Source organism: Oncorhynchus nerka, linkage group LG17 (genome assembly GCF_034236695.1).
Source record: "Oncorhynchus nerka isolate Pitt River linkage group LG17, Oner_Uvic_2.0, whole genome shotgun sequence".
Lineage (NCBI taxonomy): Eukaryota > Metazoa > Chordata > Actinopteri > Salmoniformes > Salmonidae > Oncorhynchus > Oncorhynchus nerka.
This window is the reverse complement of record NC_088412.1, coordinates 9300151-9314449: the sequence shown is the minus strand read 5'-3', so window position 1 is coordinate 9314449 and position 14299 is coordinate 9300151. Positions and strand designations below refer to the sequence as shown.

The 14299-nt window shown below is 49.7% G+C and overlaps 1 protein-coding gene across 2 annotated transcripts in view; it reads right to left on the bottom strand.

Moving 5' to 3' along the window:
• LOC115119661 (anoctamin-5-like) overlaps positions 1–14299 on the bottom strand; it is an 81640-nt gene that overhangs the window by 44023 nt on the left and 23318 nt on the right. The window lies entirely within an intron of this gene.

Here is a 14299-nt window from a genome sequence, read left to right as displayed (position 1 = left end):
AAAGGTTGCTGGATCGAATCCCCGAGCTGACAAGGTAAAAAGCTGTCGTTCTGCCCCTGAACAAGGCATTTAACCCACTGTTCGCCGGTAGGACGTCATTGTAAATAAGAATTTGTTCTTAACTGGCTTGCCTAGTTAAATAAAGGTTAAAAATAAATAAATCATTTAAATCCCAGCTGGCCTGGTACATTGTTTGCTGCCTGCATTCGCGATGTACTGTTTCAGTTTTATTAATGACTTAATCTTTTGGACAAAATCAGATGAATGAAAGTAAGGCTGAGAATGTTAATACAATCAAACTAGCAAGGGTAATGATCATAACTCAGTCATAACGTCGCTAATAGGCTAGCGCATCTATTTATGCAGAAAGATAAAAACACGTAGGCTAACGTCAGGTAGATAGCTAGCTAGCTAGCTAGGAGGATCTCACGTGTGTGTGAGTGATTGACTTTCTCCCCTCATATTGTTTTTCGTTGGTCATACACAGTTAGAGATGCAGGTGTTATTTTGGTTTAGCATATCTCTTGGCTATCTTGTCACGCCCTGGCCTTAGTATTTTGTGTTTTCTTTATTATTGTGGTCAGGCCAGGGTGTGACATGGGTGATTATGTGTTTGTCTTGTCTAGGGGTTTTGTAGATTGATGGGGTTGTGTTCAGTGTAGTATTCTAGCTAAGTCTATGGTTGCCTGGAGTGGTTCTCAATCAGGGGCAGGTGTTTATCGTTGTCTCTGATTGAGAACCATATTTAGGCAGCCATATTCTTTGGGTATTTTGTGGGTGATTGTTTCCTGTCTCTGTGTTTTGCACCAGTTAGGACTGTTTTGGATTTTCCACGTTTTCTTATTTTGTATATGTATATTGTTCACGTTATCATCTTTATTAAAGATGTTCAACCATAACCACGCTGCATTTTGGTCCTCCTCTCCTTCCCAGGAAGAAAACCGTAACATATCTACTCTGATATCAGAGCACTCTCGTCTGAGTGTGCCAGAGTGCAGAATAACTGATGCATTTACCAAAGTGCAACACCCGCTGAATATGACCGGTGTCAGTAAACGTGGACAAAGAAAGTACTAGTTAGTCACCAACGCTCTCAGTAACATGTAAACAGCCCAACCAACTCTGCTACGGCAAGTAAAATGGTCGGAGTGAGGAGGTCTCTCATTTGTGTCTGGAAGTAGCTAATTAGCAAGCTAGACAACTTTAGCCAGTTAGCTTGGGTGCTTGGTTGGGACAAGCATGCATCATTGGCAGACATGCTGCACAGATAGACGAGTAGGCTACAATTCACCATCGTTTATCAATTTAAGCAATCTTGACAGACAACTCGCTGAAAAAGTTTGAGAGAGTTTTAAATAAGGTTTCTTTGTTGTATTTTAGCTCATCTTGCTCTGGCTAACATTAGTTGATCTTGTTGTTGATGTGTATAACTGAGGGAGAGAGAGCCTACCTTTTCATGGTTGTTTGATCTGTAAAAGTTTACAAATGTAAGGGGACTACCGTGTTATTTACATATTTACAGAAGTCCATTCAGGTATATATTTGTGGCTTTCGATGAATGTGTTCTAACGATCTAAAGTTGTGCTGTTGCTACTTCCTGAAAACACACACAGTCCAGTTCAAAGTGAATGAGGTCAGGGCCTACTTCCTGTAAACACACACAGTCCAGTTCCAAGTGAATGAGGTCAGGGCCTACTTCCTGAAAACACACACAGTCCAGTTCAAAGTGAATGAGGTCAGGGTCTACTTCCTGAAAACACACACAGTCCAGTTCAAAATGAACGAGGTCAGGGTCTACTTCCTGTAAACACACACAGTCCAGTTCAAAGTGAATGAGGTCAGGGCCTACTTCCTGTAAACACACACAGTCCAGTTCAAAATGAATGAGGTCAGGGTCTACTTCCTGTAAACACACACAGTCCAGTTCAAAGTGAATGAGGTCAGGGTCTACTTCCTGTAAACACACACAGTCCAGTTCAAAGTGAATGAGGTCAGGGCCTACTTCCTGTAAACACACACAGTCCAGTTCAAAGTGAATGAGGTCAGGGTCTACTTCCTGTAAACACACAGAGTCCAGTTCAAAATGAATGAGGTCAGGGTCTACTTCCTGTAAACACACACAGTCCAGTTCAAAGTGAATGAGGTCAGGGTCTACTTCCTGTAAACACACACAGTCCAGTTCAAAGTGAATGAGGTCAGGGTCTACTTCCTGTAAACACACACAGTCCAGTTCAAAATGAATGAGGCCAGGGTCTACTTCCTGTAAACACACACAGTCCAGTTCAAAGTGAATGAGGTCAGGGTCTACTTCCTGTAAACACGCACAGTCCAGTTCAAAGTGAATGAGGTCGGGGTCTACTTCCTGTAAACACACACAGTCCAGTTCAAAGTGAATGAGGTCAGGGCCTACTTCCTGTAAACACACACAGTCCAGTTCAAAGTGAATGAGGTCAGGGTCTACTTCCTGTAAACACACACAGTCCAGTTCAAAGAAAATGAGGTCAGGGCCTACTTCCTGTAAACACACACAGTCCAGTTCAAAGAAAATGAGGTCAGGGTCTACTTCCTGTAAACACACACAGTCCAGTTCAAAATGAATGAGGTCAGGGTCTACTTCCTGTAAACACACACAGTCCAGTTCAAAGAAAATGAGGTCAGGGTCTACTTCCTGTAAACACACACAGTCCAGTTCAAAGAAAATGAGGTCAGGGTCTACTTCCTGTAAACACACACAGTCCAGTTCAAAGTGAATGAGGTCAGGTCCTACTTCCTGTAAACACACACAGTCCAGTTCAAAGTGAATGAGGTCAGGGCCTACTTCCTGTAAACACACACAGTCCAGTTCAAAGTGAATGAGGTCAGGGTCTACTTCCTGTAAACACACACAGTCCAGTTCAAAGAAAATGAGGTCAGGGCCTACTTCCTGTAGACACACACAGTCCAGTTCAAAGAAAATGAGGTCAGGGTCTACTTCCTGTAAACACACACAGTCCAGTTCAAAATGAATGAGGTCAGGGTCTACTTCCTGTAAACACACACAGTCCAGTTCAAAGAAAATGAGGTCAGGGTCTACTTCCTGTAAACACACACAGTCCAGTTCAAAGAAAATGAGGTCAGGGTCTACTTCCTGTAAACACACACAGTCCAGTTCAAAGAAAATGAGGTCAGGGTCTACTTCCTGTAAACACACACAGTCCAGTTCAAAGTGAATGAGGTCAGGTCCTACTTCCTGTAAACACACACAGTCAAGTATACTGTGAAAAGTACATATATGGAAATCAGTTGATTAAATACAATTCATTAGGCCCTAACCTACGGATTTCACACGACTGGGTAGGGTTTCAGCCATGGGTGGGCCTTGGAGGGCATAGGCCCACCGACTTGGCAGCCAGGCCCATCCACTGGGGAGCCAGGCCCAGCCAATCAGAATGAGTTTGGTTTCCCCCTCGGTCTTGGACAAGACAGATATTTTGATTAGGTTTTATTTACTGAAGTGTCTATTAGTTGTCTATTAAACGCACTGCCGCTTTCACACTCTATATTGCTATAGAATTTTCACATTGCCTTAGTATACCCTTCCGGCCATTACAATGAGCCTGTCCTCCTGTACCTCCGCCCACCAGCCTCCTCTGATATCCCGGTGCATCCAGCCTGGCCCTAGCCTGATCCCAGATCTGTTTGTGCTGTCTTGCCAGATAGACTGCAATAGATCTAGGTTCAGGCTAATATGGTCTCGACCTTTGAACTCTAAACGTACTTCCATTGTATTTTCTTATTTAGAACACATTTTTTGAAACTCTGCCTTTGGGTAACTGAATGATCACAAAGAGGAGACGCCAGCCATGTTGCCCAAGCACTGCAGCCTCGGCAGCGGTAGGCTACAGCCTGCAGAGAAAGAAATAGCCTGGTCTGACTCACACACGGGAAGGAGTGCCCTATTGAGAAAGAGGAGACCTGTTCCCTGTCATTGCTGGTACATCTGTTCACATGAACCTATAAATAACTTAACAACTGAACCACATAATGCTAGAATTGGCCGTACTAACACAGCTACAGTCTGGATCACATGCTAATAGAATTGGCACAACAAACACACTGGACACAGACACACTGGACATAAACACACTGGACACAGACGCCCAGCCAACACACTGGACACAGACACACTGGACATAAACACACTGGACACAGACACACTGAACATAGGCGTCCTCTTTAGTCTACCCTCACAAACACAGTGATTCTGCCCTGTCCCAATAGATATGAATAGCATCCTGCTCAATAGAGCCATAAACCTACTAGTCCCAGTCAACACATGGTGAAAACATCCTCTAGTACTCCTCACTCACACAAGAGTCCTCTGGACAGGACAATCCTCACTGCTCATAGATTTACAGTAGCACAACAACAACCACTGAGCCAGGTAGTCCCCAGTCTCCCAGTCCCCCGTCCCCCAGTCTTCCAGTCTTCCAGTCCCTCAATACCCCATCCCCCCAGTCTTCCAGTCCCCCAGTCCCTCAATACCCCATCCCCCAGTCCCCCAGTCCCTCAATACCCCATCCCCCAGTCTTCCAGTCCCCCAGTCCCTCAATACCCCATCCCCCAGTCTTCCAGTCCCCCAGTCCCTCAATACCCCATCCCCCAGTCTTCCAGTCCCTCAATACCCCATCCCCCAGTCTTCCAGTCCCCCCAGTCTTCCAGTCCCTCAATACCCCATCCCCCAGTCTTCCAGTCCCCCAGTCTTCCAGTCCCTCAATACCCCATCCCCCAGTCTTCCAGCCCCCCAGTCTTCCAGTCCCCCAGTCCCTCAATACCCCATCCCCCAGTCTTCCAGTCCCCCAGTCCCTCAATACCCCATCCCCCAGTCTTCCAGTCCCTCAATACCCCATCCCCCAGTCTTCCAGTCCCCCAGTCTTCCAGTCCCTCAATACCCCATCCCCCAGTCTTCCAGTCCCTCAATACCCCATCCCCCAGTCTTCCAGTCCCCCAGTCTTCCAGTCCCTCAATACCCCATCCCCCAGTCTTCCAGTCCCTCAATACCCCATCCCCCAGTCTTCCAGCCCCCAGTCTTCCAGTCCCTCAATACCCCATCCCCCAGTCTTCCAGTCCCTCAATACCCCATCCCCCAGTCTTCCAGTCCCTCAATACCCCATCCCCCCAGTCTTCAACTGTTCTGCCTTATTATTATTGGACCATGCTGGTCATTTATGAACATTTGAACATCTTGGCCATGTTCTGTTATAATCTCCACCCGGCACAGCCAGAAGAGGACTGGCCACCCCACATAGCCTGGTTCCTCTCTAGGTTTCTTCCTAGGTTTTGGCCTTTCTAGGGAGTTTTTCCTAGCCACCGTGCTTCTACACCTGCATTGCTTGCTGTTTGGGGTTTTAGGCTGGGTTTCTGTACAGCACTTTGAGATATCAGCTGATGTACGAAGGGCTATATAAATAAATTTGATTTGATTTGATTCCAGTCCCCCAGTACCCCAGTCCCCCTGTCTTCCAGTCCCCCAGTCTTCCAGTCCCCCAGTCTTCCAGTCCCCCAGTCTTCCAGTCCCCCAGTCTTCCAGTCCCCCAATACCCCATCCCCCCAGTCTTCCAGTCCCCCAGTCTTCCAGTCCCCCTGTCTTCCAGTCCCCCAGTCTTCCAGTCCCCCAGTCTTCCAGTCCCCCAGTCTTCCAGTCCCCCAATACCTCGTCCCCCAGTCTTCCAGTCCCCCTGTCTTCCAGTCCCCCTGTATTCCAGTTCCCCCAGTACCCAGTCCCCCAGTACCCCATCTCCCAGTCTCCACACCCTCTACCTCTCACAAACACATTGATTGATTGTTACCGTAGCTACAGTAAGAGGGGGAGGAGAGGAGAAGAATAAGAGCACTTTACCTCCTAGGCCTGGGTTTGTTTTAGAATTCTTTGTGGATCTGTGTAATCTGAGGGAAATGTGTGTTTATCAAAATATGGCCATACATTTGGCAGGAGGTTAGGAAGTGCAGCTCAGTTTCCACCTCATTTTATGGGCAGTGAGCACATAGCCTGTCTTCTCTTGAGAGCCATCGGCTGTGACTTCCACTATGTCTGCATCAGCTGTGACTTCCACTATGTCTGCATCAGCTGTGACTTCCACTATGTCTGCATCAGCTGTGGCTTCCACTATGTCTGCATCAGCTGTGACTTCCACTATGTCTGCATCAGCTGTGACTTCCACTATGTCTGCATCAGCTGAAAGGCAGCTGTGTCTTTTACACAGCCAGAGTGCTTTCTTCTGGGTGCAACAAGGACGACGAGCCCCTAACCCACTCATTTACTACCCCTCTCCTTTACTACCTCACCAGTCCAGTCACATCCTGGGACAAGCCCACATTCACTCAGACATCCAGAGGAGGAAGGAGAGAGAGAGGAGGAAGGAGAGAGAGGAGGGAGGGGAGAGAGAGGAGGGAGGGGAGAGAGGGGGGGCACGGAGTGAGCAGCAGAGATACAGAGCCAGCAACAGGAGAGAGAGAGAGAGAGAGAGAGGGAGAGAGGACAGAGCCAGCTCGAGGAGAGGGGCAGAGAGAGAGAGAGAGATAGAGAGAGGGATAAAGAGAGAGAGAGAGGACAGAGCCAGCTCGAGGAAAGGGCAAGAGAGAGAGAGAGAGAGAGAGAGAGAGAGAGAGAGAGAGAGAGAGAGAGAGAGAGAGAGAGAGAGAGAGAGAGAGAGAGAGAGGGAGAGAGAGAGAGAGAGAGAGAGGACAGAGCCAGCTCGAGGAGAGGGGACGAGAGAGAGAGAGAGAGAGAGAGAGAGAGGACAGAGCCAGCTCGAGGAGAGGGGCAGAGAGAGAGAGAGAGGGAGAGAGAGAGGACAGAGCCAGCTCGAGGAGAGGGGCAGAGAGAGAGAGAGAGATAGAGAGAGAGGGATAAAGAGAGAGAGAGGACAGAGCCAGCTCGAGGAAAGGGGAAGAGAGAGAGAGAGAGAGAGAGAGAGAGAGAGAGGACAGAGCCAGCTCGATGAGAGGGGACGAGAGAGAGAGAGAGAGAGAGAGAGAGAGAGAGAGAGAGAGAGAGAGAGAGAGGACAGAGCCAGCTAGAGGAAAGGGGAAGAGAGAGAGAGGACAGAGCCAGCTCGAGGAGGAGAAGAGAGGGAGAGCGACAGAGGAGAGAGGCTGGGGAGGGAGAAAGAGAGAGAGAGGCAGAGGAGAGAGGGAGAGAGAGAGGGAGAGAGAGAGATTGTTTATTATCGATTTCACTTGCATATGTTTCCCATGTCAACAAAAGGGAAAATTAACATAAAAATGGGTTACATTTACAATGGTGTTTGTTCTTCACTGGTTGACCTTTTCTTGTGGCAACAGGTCACATATCTTGCTGCTGTGATGGCACACTGTGGTATTTCACCCAGTAGATATGGGAGTTTATCAAAATCTGGTTTGTTTTTAAATTCTTTGTGTGTCTGTGTAATCTGAGGGAAATATGTGTTTCTAATATGGTCATACATTGGGCAGGAGGTTAGGAAGTGCATCTCAATTTCCACCTCATTTTATGGGCAGTGTGCACATAGCCTGTCTTCTCTTGAGAGCCATGTCTGTCTACGGCGGCCTTTCTCAATAGCAATTCTATGCTCACTGAGTCTGTACGAGGTCAAAGCTTTCCTTAAGTTTGGGTCAGTCACAGTGGTCGGGTATTCTGTGGGCAGTGTGCACATATCTCTGTCTAACAATAAGCTATTCAAGGAGTCTGTAACTGATACTATTTTACACAATACAAACAACATTAAACCTGAAAATAACACTGGAGAACAAAGTACAGACAGCAGGCAGGTGGAGAACACTGGACAGACAGCAGGCAGGTGGAGAACACTGGACAGACAGCAGGCAGGTGGAGAACAAAGGACAGACAGCAGGCAGGTGGAGAACACTGGACAGACAGCAGGCAGGTGGAGAACAAAGTACAGACAGCAGGCAGGTGGAGAACACTGGACAGACAGCAGGCAGGTGGAGAACACTGGACAGACAGCAGGCAGGTGGAGAACACTGGACAGACAGCAGGCAGGTGGAGAACACTGTACAGACAGCAGGCAGGTGGAGAACACTGGACAGACAGCAGGCAGGTGGAGAACACTGGACAGACAGCAGGCAGGTGGAGAACACTGTACAGACAGCAGGCAGGTGGAGAACACTGGACAGACAGCAGGCAGGTGGAGAACAAAGTACAGACAGCAGGCAGGTGGAGAACACTGGACAGACAGCAGGCAGGTGGAGAACACTGTACAGACAGCAGGCAGGTGGAGAACACTGGACAGACAGCAGGCAGGTGGAGAACACTGGACAGACAGCAGGCAGGTGGAGAACACTGGACAGACAGCAGGCAGGTGGAGAACAAAGTACAGACAGCAGGCAGGTGGAGAACACTGTACAGACAGCAGGCAGGTGGAGAACACTGGACAGACAGCAGGCAGGTGGAGAACACTGTACAGACAGCAGGCAGGTGGAGAACACTGGACAGACAGCAGGCAGGTGGAGAACACTGTACAGACAGCAGGCAGGTGGAGAACAAAGTACAGACAGCAGGCAGGTGGAGAACAAAGTACAGACAGCAGGCAGGTGGAGAACAAAGTACAGACAGCAGGCAGGTGGAGAACAAAGTACAGACAGCAGGCAGGTGGAGAACAAAGTACAGACAGCAGGCAGGTGGAGAACAAAGTACAGACAGCAGGCAGGTGGAGAACAAAGTACAGACAGCAGGCAGGTGGAGAACAAAGTACAGACAGCAGGCAGGTGGAGAACAAAGTACAGACAGCAGGCAGGTGGAGAACAAAGTACAGACAGCAGGCAGGTGGAGAACACTGGACAGACAGCAGGCAGGTGGAGAACAAAGTACAGACAGCAGGCAGGTGGAGAACACTGTACAGACAGCAGGCAGGTGGAGAACACTGGACAGACAGCAGGCAGGTGGAGAACACTGGACAGACAGCAGGCAGGTGGAGAACAAAGTACAGACAGCAGGCAGGTGGAGAACAAAGTACAGACAGCAGGCAGGTGGAGAACACTGGACAGACAGCAGGCAGGTGGAGAACACTGTACAGACAGCAGGCAGGTGGAGAACACTGGACAGACAGCAGGCAGGTGGAGAACACTGGACACCTGTTCGCCAGGGGGAAAGATAACACCAGACACATATTACTCTATTTGACTGGTTCATGTGTCATTTCATTTACAGGAGAAGCCAGAGGATTGTCAACAAACCATCAGCTTGTGAAAAACAACAACAATCTACTCCTTATATTCACTTGTCCCTTGGTCTTTAAGCTTAACTTAACCCTTCAGCTTATCTACATCTATCTATCTTATTTATCTTATCTCTAAGGTGGGAATCAACATGGTAGAAGCTCCACCCAGACACTTCAGTTCTGGGGACGTGGAAGGGCTCGGGTCGAGGGGACAGGTTAGGGCCGAGGGGACAGGTTAGGGCAGAGGGGAAGGGTTAGGGCCGAGGGGAAGGGTTAGGGCCGAGGGGAAGGGTTAGGGCCGAGGGCAAGGGTTAGGACCGAGGTTAGAAGGGTTAGTGCCGAGGGGAAGGGTTAGGGCCGAGGGGAAGGGTTAGGGCCGCGAGGAAGGGTTAGGGTAGAGGGGAAGGGTTAGGGCAGAGGGGAAGGGTTAGGGCCGAGGGGAAGGGTTAGGGCCGAGGTTAGAAGGGTTAGTGCCGAGGGGAAGGGTTAGGACCGAGGTTAGAAGGGTTAGTGCCGAGGGGAAGGGTTAGGGCCGAGGGGAAGGGTTAGGGCCGTGAGGAAGGGTTAGGGCAGAGGGGAAGGGTTAGGGCAGAGGGGAAGGGTTAGGGCCGAGGAGAAGGGTTAGGGCCGAGGGCAAGGGTTAGGGCCGAGGTTAGAAGGGTTAGTGCCGAGGGGAAGGGTTAGGGCCGAGGGGAAGGGTTAGGGCCGCGAGGAAGGGTTAGGGTAGAGGGGAAGGGTTAGGGCAGAGGGGAAGGGTTAGGGCCGAGGGGAAGGGTTAGGGCCGAGGTTAGAAGGGTTAGTGCCGAGGGGAAGGGTTAGGGCCGAGGGGAAGGGTTAGGGCCGTGAGGAAGGGTTAGGGCAGAGGGGAAGGGTTAGGGCAGAGGGGAAGGGTTAGGGCCGAGGGGAAGGGTTAGGGCCGAGGGCAAGGGTTAGGGCAGAGGTTAGAAGGGTTAGTGCCGAGGGGAAGGGTTAGGGCCGAGGGGAAGGGTTAGGGCCGAGGGGAAGGGTTAGGGCCGAGGGCAAGGGTTAGGGCCGAGGTTAGAAGGGTTAGTGCCGAGGGGAAGGGTTAGGGCCGAGGGGAAGGGTTAGGGCCGTGAGGAAGGGTTAGGGCAGAGGGGAAGGGTTAGGGCAGAGGGGAAGGGTTAGGGCAGAGGGGAAGGGTTAGGGCAGAGGGGAAGGGTTAGGGCCGAGGGGAAGGGTTAGGGCCGAGGGGAAGGGTTAGGGCCGAGGGGAAGGGTTAGGGCTGTGAGGAAGGGTTTGGGCCGAGGTTAGAAGGGTTAGTGCCGAGGGGAAGGGTTAGGGCCGAGGGGAAGGGTTAGGGCCGTGAGGAAGGGTTTGGGCCGAGGGGAAGGGTTAGGGCCGTGAGGAAGGGTTAGTGCCGAGGGGAAGGGTTAGGGCCGTGAGGAAGGGTTTGGGCCAAGGGGAAGGGTTAGGGCCGAGGGTTAGGGCCGAGGGTCGGGGTTAGGGCAGAGGGGAAGGGTTAGGGCCGAGGGAAGGGTTAGGGCCGTGAGGAAGGGTTTGGGCCAAGGGGAAGGGTTAGGGCCGAAGGGAAGTGTTAGGGCCGAGGGTCGGGGTTAGGGCCGAGGGTCGGGGTTAGGGCAGAGGGGAAGGGTTAGGGCCGAGGGGAAGGGTTAGGGCCGAGGGTCGGGGTTAGGGCCGAGGGTCGGGGTTAGGGCAGAGGGGAAGGGTTAGGGCCGAGGGGAAGGGTTAGGGCCGAGAGGAAGGGTTAGGGCCGAGGGGAAGGGGTTAGGGTCGAGGGGAAGGGGTTAGGGCCGAGGTTAGGGCAGAGGGGAAGGGTTAGGGCCGAGGGGAAGGGGTTAGGGCAGAGGTTAGGGCCGAGAGGAAGGGTTAGGGCCGAGGGGAAGGGGTTAGGGCAGAGGGGAAGGGTTAGGATGCATTATCTCCATTGTTTTTGAAGGTAGACCATTCTGGTAGGCCTATATTATGATCAAATAGCCACTGTAGCCTACTTGGCCACTGTTAAACCTGTAACCTAAAGCGGCTACAGCCTCAGTGTTGACAGTAAAACTGTAACTTAAAGCACCTACAGCCTCAGTGTTCACAGTAAAACTGTAACTTAAAGCACCTACAGCCTCAGTGTTCACAGTAAAACTGTAACTTAAAGTGGGTACAGCCTCACTGTTCACAGTAAAACTGTAACTTAAAGCAGGTACAGCATCAGTGTTGACAGTAAAACTATAACTTAAAGCAGGTACAGCATCCGTGTTCACAGTAAAACTGTAACTTAAAGCAGGTACAGCATCAGTGTTGACAGTAAAACTGTAACTTAAAGCACCTACAGCCTCAGTGTTGACAGTAAAACTGTAACTTAAAGCACCTACAGCCTCAGTGTTCACAGTAAAACTGTAACTTAAAGTGGGTACAGCCTCACTGTTCACAGTAAAACTGTAACTTAAAGCAGGTACAGCATCAGTGTTGACAGTAAAACTATAACTTAAAGCAGGTACAGCATCCGTGTTCACAGTAAAACTGTAACTTAAAGCAGGTACAGCATCAGTGTTGACAGTAAAACTGTAACTTAAAGCACCTACAGCCTCAGTGTTCACAGTAAAACTGTAACTTAAAGCACCTACAGCCTCAGTGTTGACAGTAAAACTATAACTTAAAGCACCTACAGCCTCAGTGTTCACAGTAAAACTGTAACTTAAAGCAGGTACAGCATCACTGTTGACAGTAAAACTGTAACTTAAAGCAGGTACAACATCAGTGTTCACAGTAAAACTGAACTTAAAGCAGGTACAGCATCAGTGTTCACAGTAAACTGTAACTTATAGCAGGTACAGCATCAGTGTTGACAGTAAAACTGTAACTTAAAGCAGGTACAGCCTCACTGTTCACAGTAAAACTGTAACTTAAAGCAGGTACAGCCTCAGTGTTGACAGTAAAACTGTAACTTAAAGCACCTACAGCCTCAGTGTTCACAGTAAAACTGTAACTTAAAGCAGGTACAGCCTCAGTGTTGACAGTAAAACTGTAACTTAAAGCAGGTACAACCTCAGTGTTGACAGTAAAACTGTAACTTAAAGCAGGTTCAGCATCAGTGTTGACAGTAAACCCGCCGGACGTTGTCAGTGACGAAAACATGAGAGGGAACATTGCCAGGCACAACCCATCACATACTACAATCTACCATAGGGTAATATATCTACAACAGACACATTGCCAAGAGGCGTCAGCGTAGCCTAGTGGTTAGAGTGTCGGACTAGTAAACGAAAGGTTGCAAGATCGAATCCCCGAGCTGCCAAGGTAGAAAATCTGTCATTCTGCCCCTGAACAAAGTAGTTAACCCACTGTTCCTAGGCCATCATTGAAAATAAGAATTTGTTCTTAAATAAAGGTTTTAAAAAATCAGGCTCAGATTCACGTGACTCTTGGTGGACTAGTAAGAAAGTCATCATAAATCTGCACACATTCAACAGCCTGAGATTGATGTTATTACTTCTAAACAAAATCACTTTTTTTTGGTTCCTCATCTTATGTTATGTTTTGTGTTTATGTTTTATGCTCTTTATGTTCTTGCTCGGACAGTCGCTAAGATTATATTTGGTTGTGATCTTTGCAAAATACCTATTTTGGATGCAGCAGCAGTTAGCTAGAATGCTAACGCTCATTGATATAGACTGTAGCAAAAGCTAGCCAAACAGCCGTTTTACTGGTTGAAGTTGAAGTGTTTAAAAAAAAAAAAAAAAGTATAATGCAGTTGATTTGCAATGATGATGACACAAACATTATATTACACAGGACATGCTTACAACCCTGGTCGTGAGGACCCAAAGGGGCTTGAGTGTTTTCCCTAGCACACACACACACGCCATTCAAATAATCAACCCATCGTCATTAGTGGAATCAGGTGCGTTAATACGAGGGCAAAAACTACAATGTTCACCCTCTTCGGGTTACCAGGACCAGGGTGAAGAAACACTGCCGCACGGTATAGTGTCACACCAAGTCTGTTTACCATACGTTATATAACGTAACATCACACCAAGCCTGTTTACCATACGTTATATAACGTAACATCACACCAAGCCCGTGGTTTACCATACAGTATATAATGTAACATCACACCAAGCCCGTGGTTTACCATACAGTATATAATGTAACATCACACCAAGCCTGTTTACCATACGTTATATAACGTAACATCACACCAAGCCCGTGGTTTACCATACAGTATATAACGTAACATCACACCAAGCCCGTGGTTTACCATGCCATACCCTGGAGCGATGCTTCAGGAACAGAGCCCTTTTTCTCCACATCTGTGGAGGAAGGAACCAACCGGGCAGTGAGAGAGGGAGAGAGGAACCAACCGGGCAGTGAGAGAGGGAGAGAGGAACCATCCGGGCAGTGAGAGAGGGAGAGAGGAACCAACCGGGCAGTGAGAGAGGGAGAGCGGGACCAACCGGGCAGTGAGAGAGGGAGAGAGGAACCAACCGGGCAGTGAGAGAGGGAGAGAGGAACCAACCGGGCAGTCAGAGAGGGAGAGACGAACCAACCGGGCAGTGAGAGAGGGAGAGAGGAACCAACCGGGCAGTGAGAGAGGGAGAGAGGAACCAACCAGGCAGTGAGAGAGGGAGAGAGGAACCAACCGGGCAGTCAGAGAGGGAGAGAGGAACCAACTGGGCAGTGAGAGAGGGAGAGGAACCAACCGGGCAGTCAGAGAGGGAGAGAGGAATCAACCGGGCAGTGAGAGAGGGGGAGAGGAACCAACCGGGCAGTGAGAGAGGGAGAGAGGAATCAACCGGGCAGTGAGAGAGGGAGAGGAACCAACCGGGCAGTCAGAGAGGGAGAGAGGAATCAACCGGGCAGTCAGAGAGGGAGAGGAACCAACCGGGCAGTGAGAGAGGAGAGAGGAATCAACCGGGCAGTGAGAGAGGGGAGAGGAACCAACCGGGCAGTGAGAGAGGGAGAGGAACCAACCGGGCAGTGAGAGAGGGAGAGGAACCAACCGGGCAGTGAGAGAGGGAGAGAGGGCGAGAGAGAGAGGGAGAGAGAGACAGAGAGACAGAGAGGGAGAGAGGAACCAACCGGGCAGTGAGAGAGGGAGAGAGGGAGAGAGAGGGAAAGAGGGAGAGAGA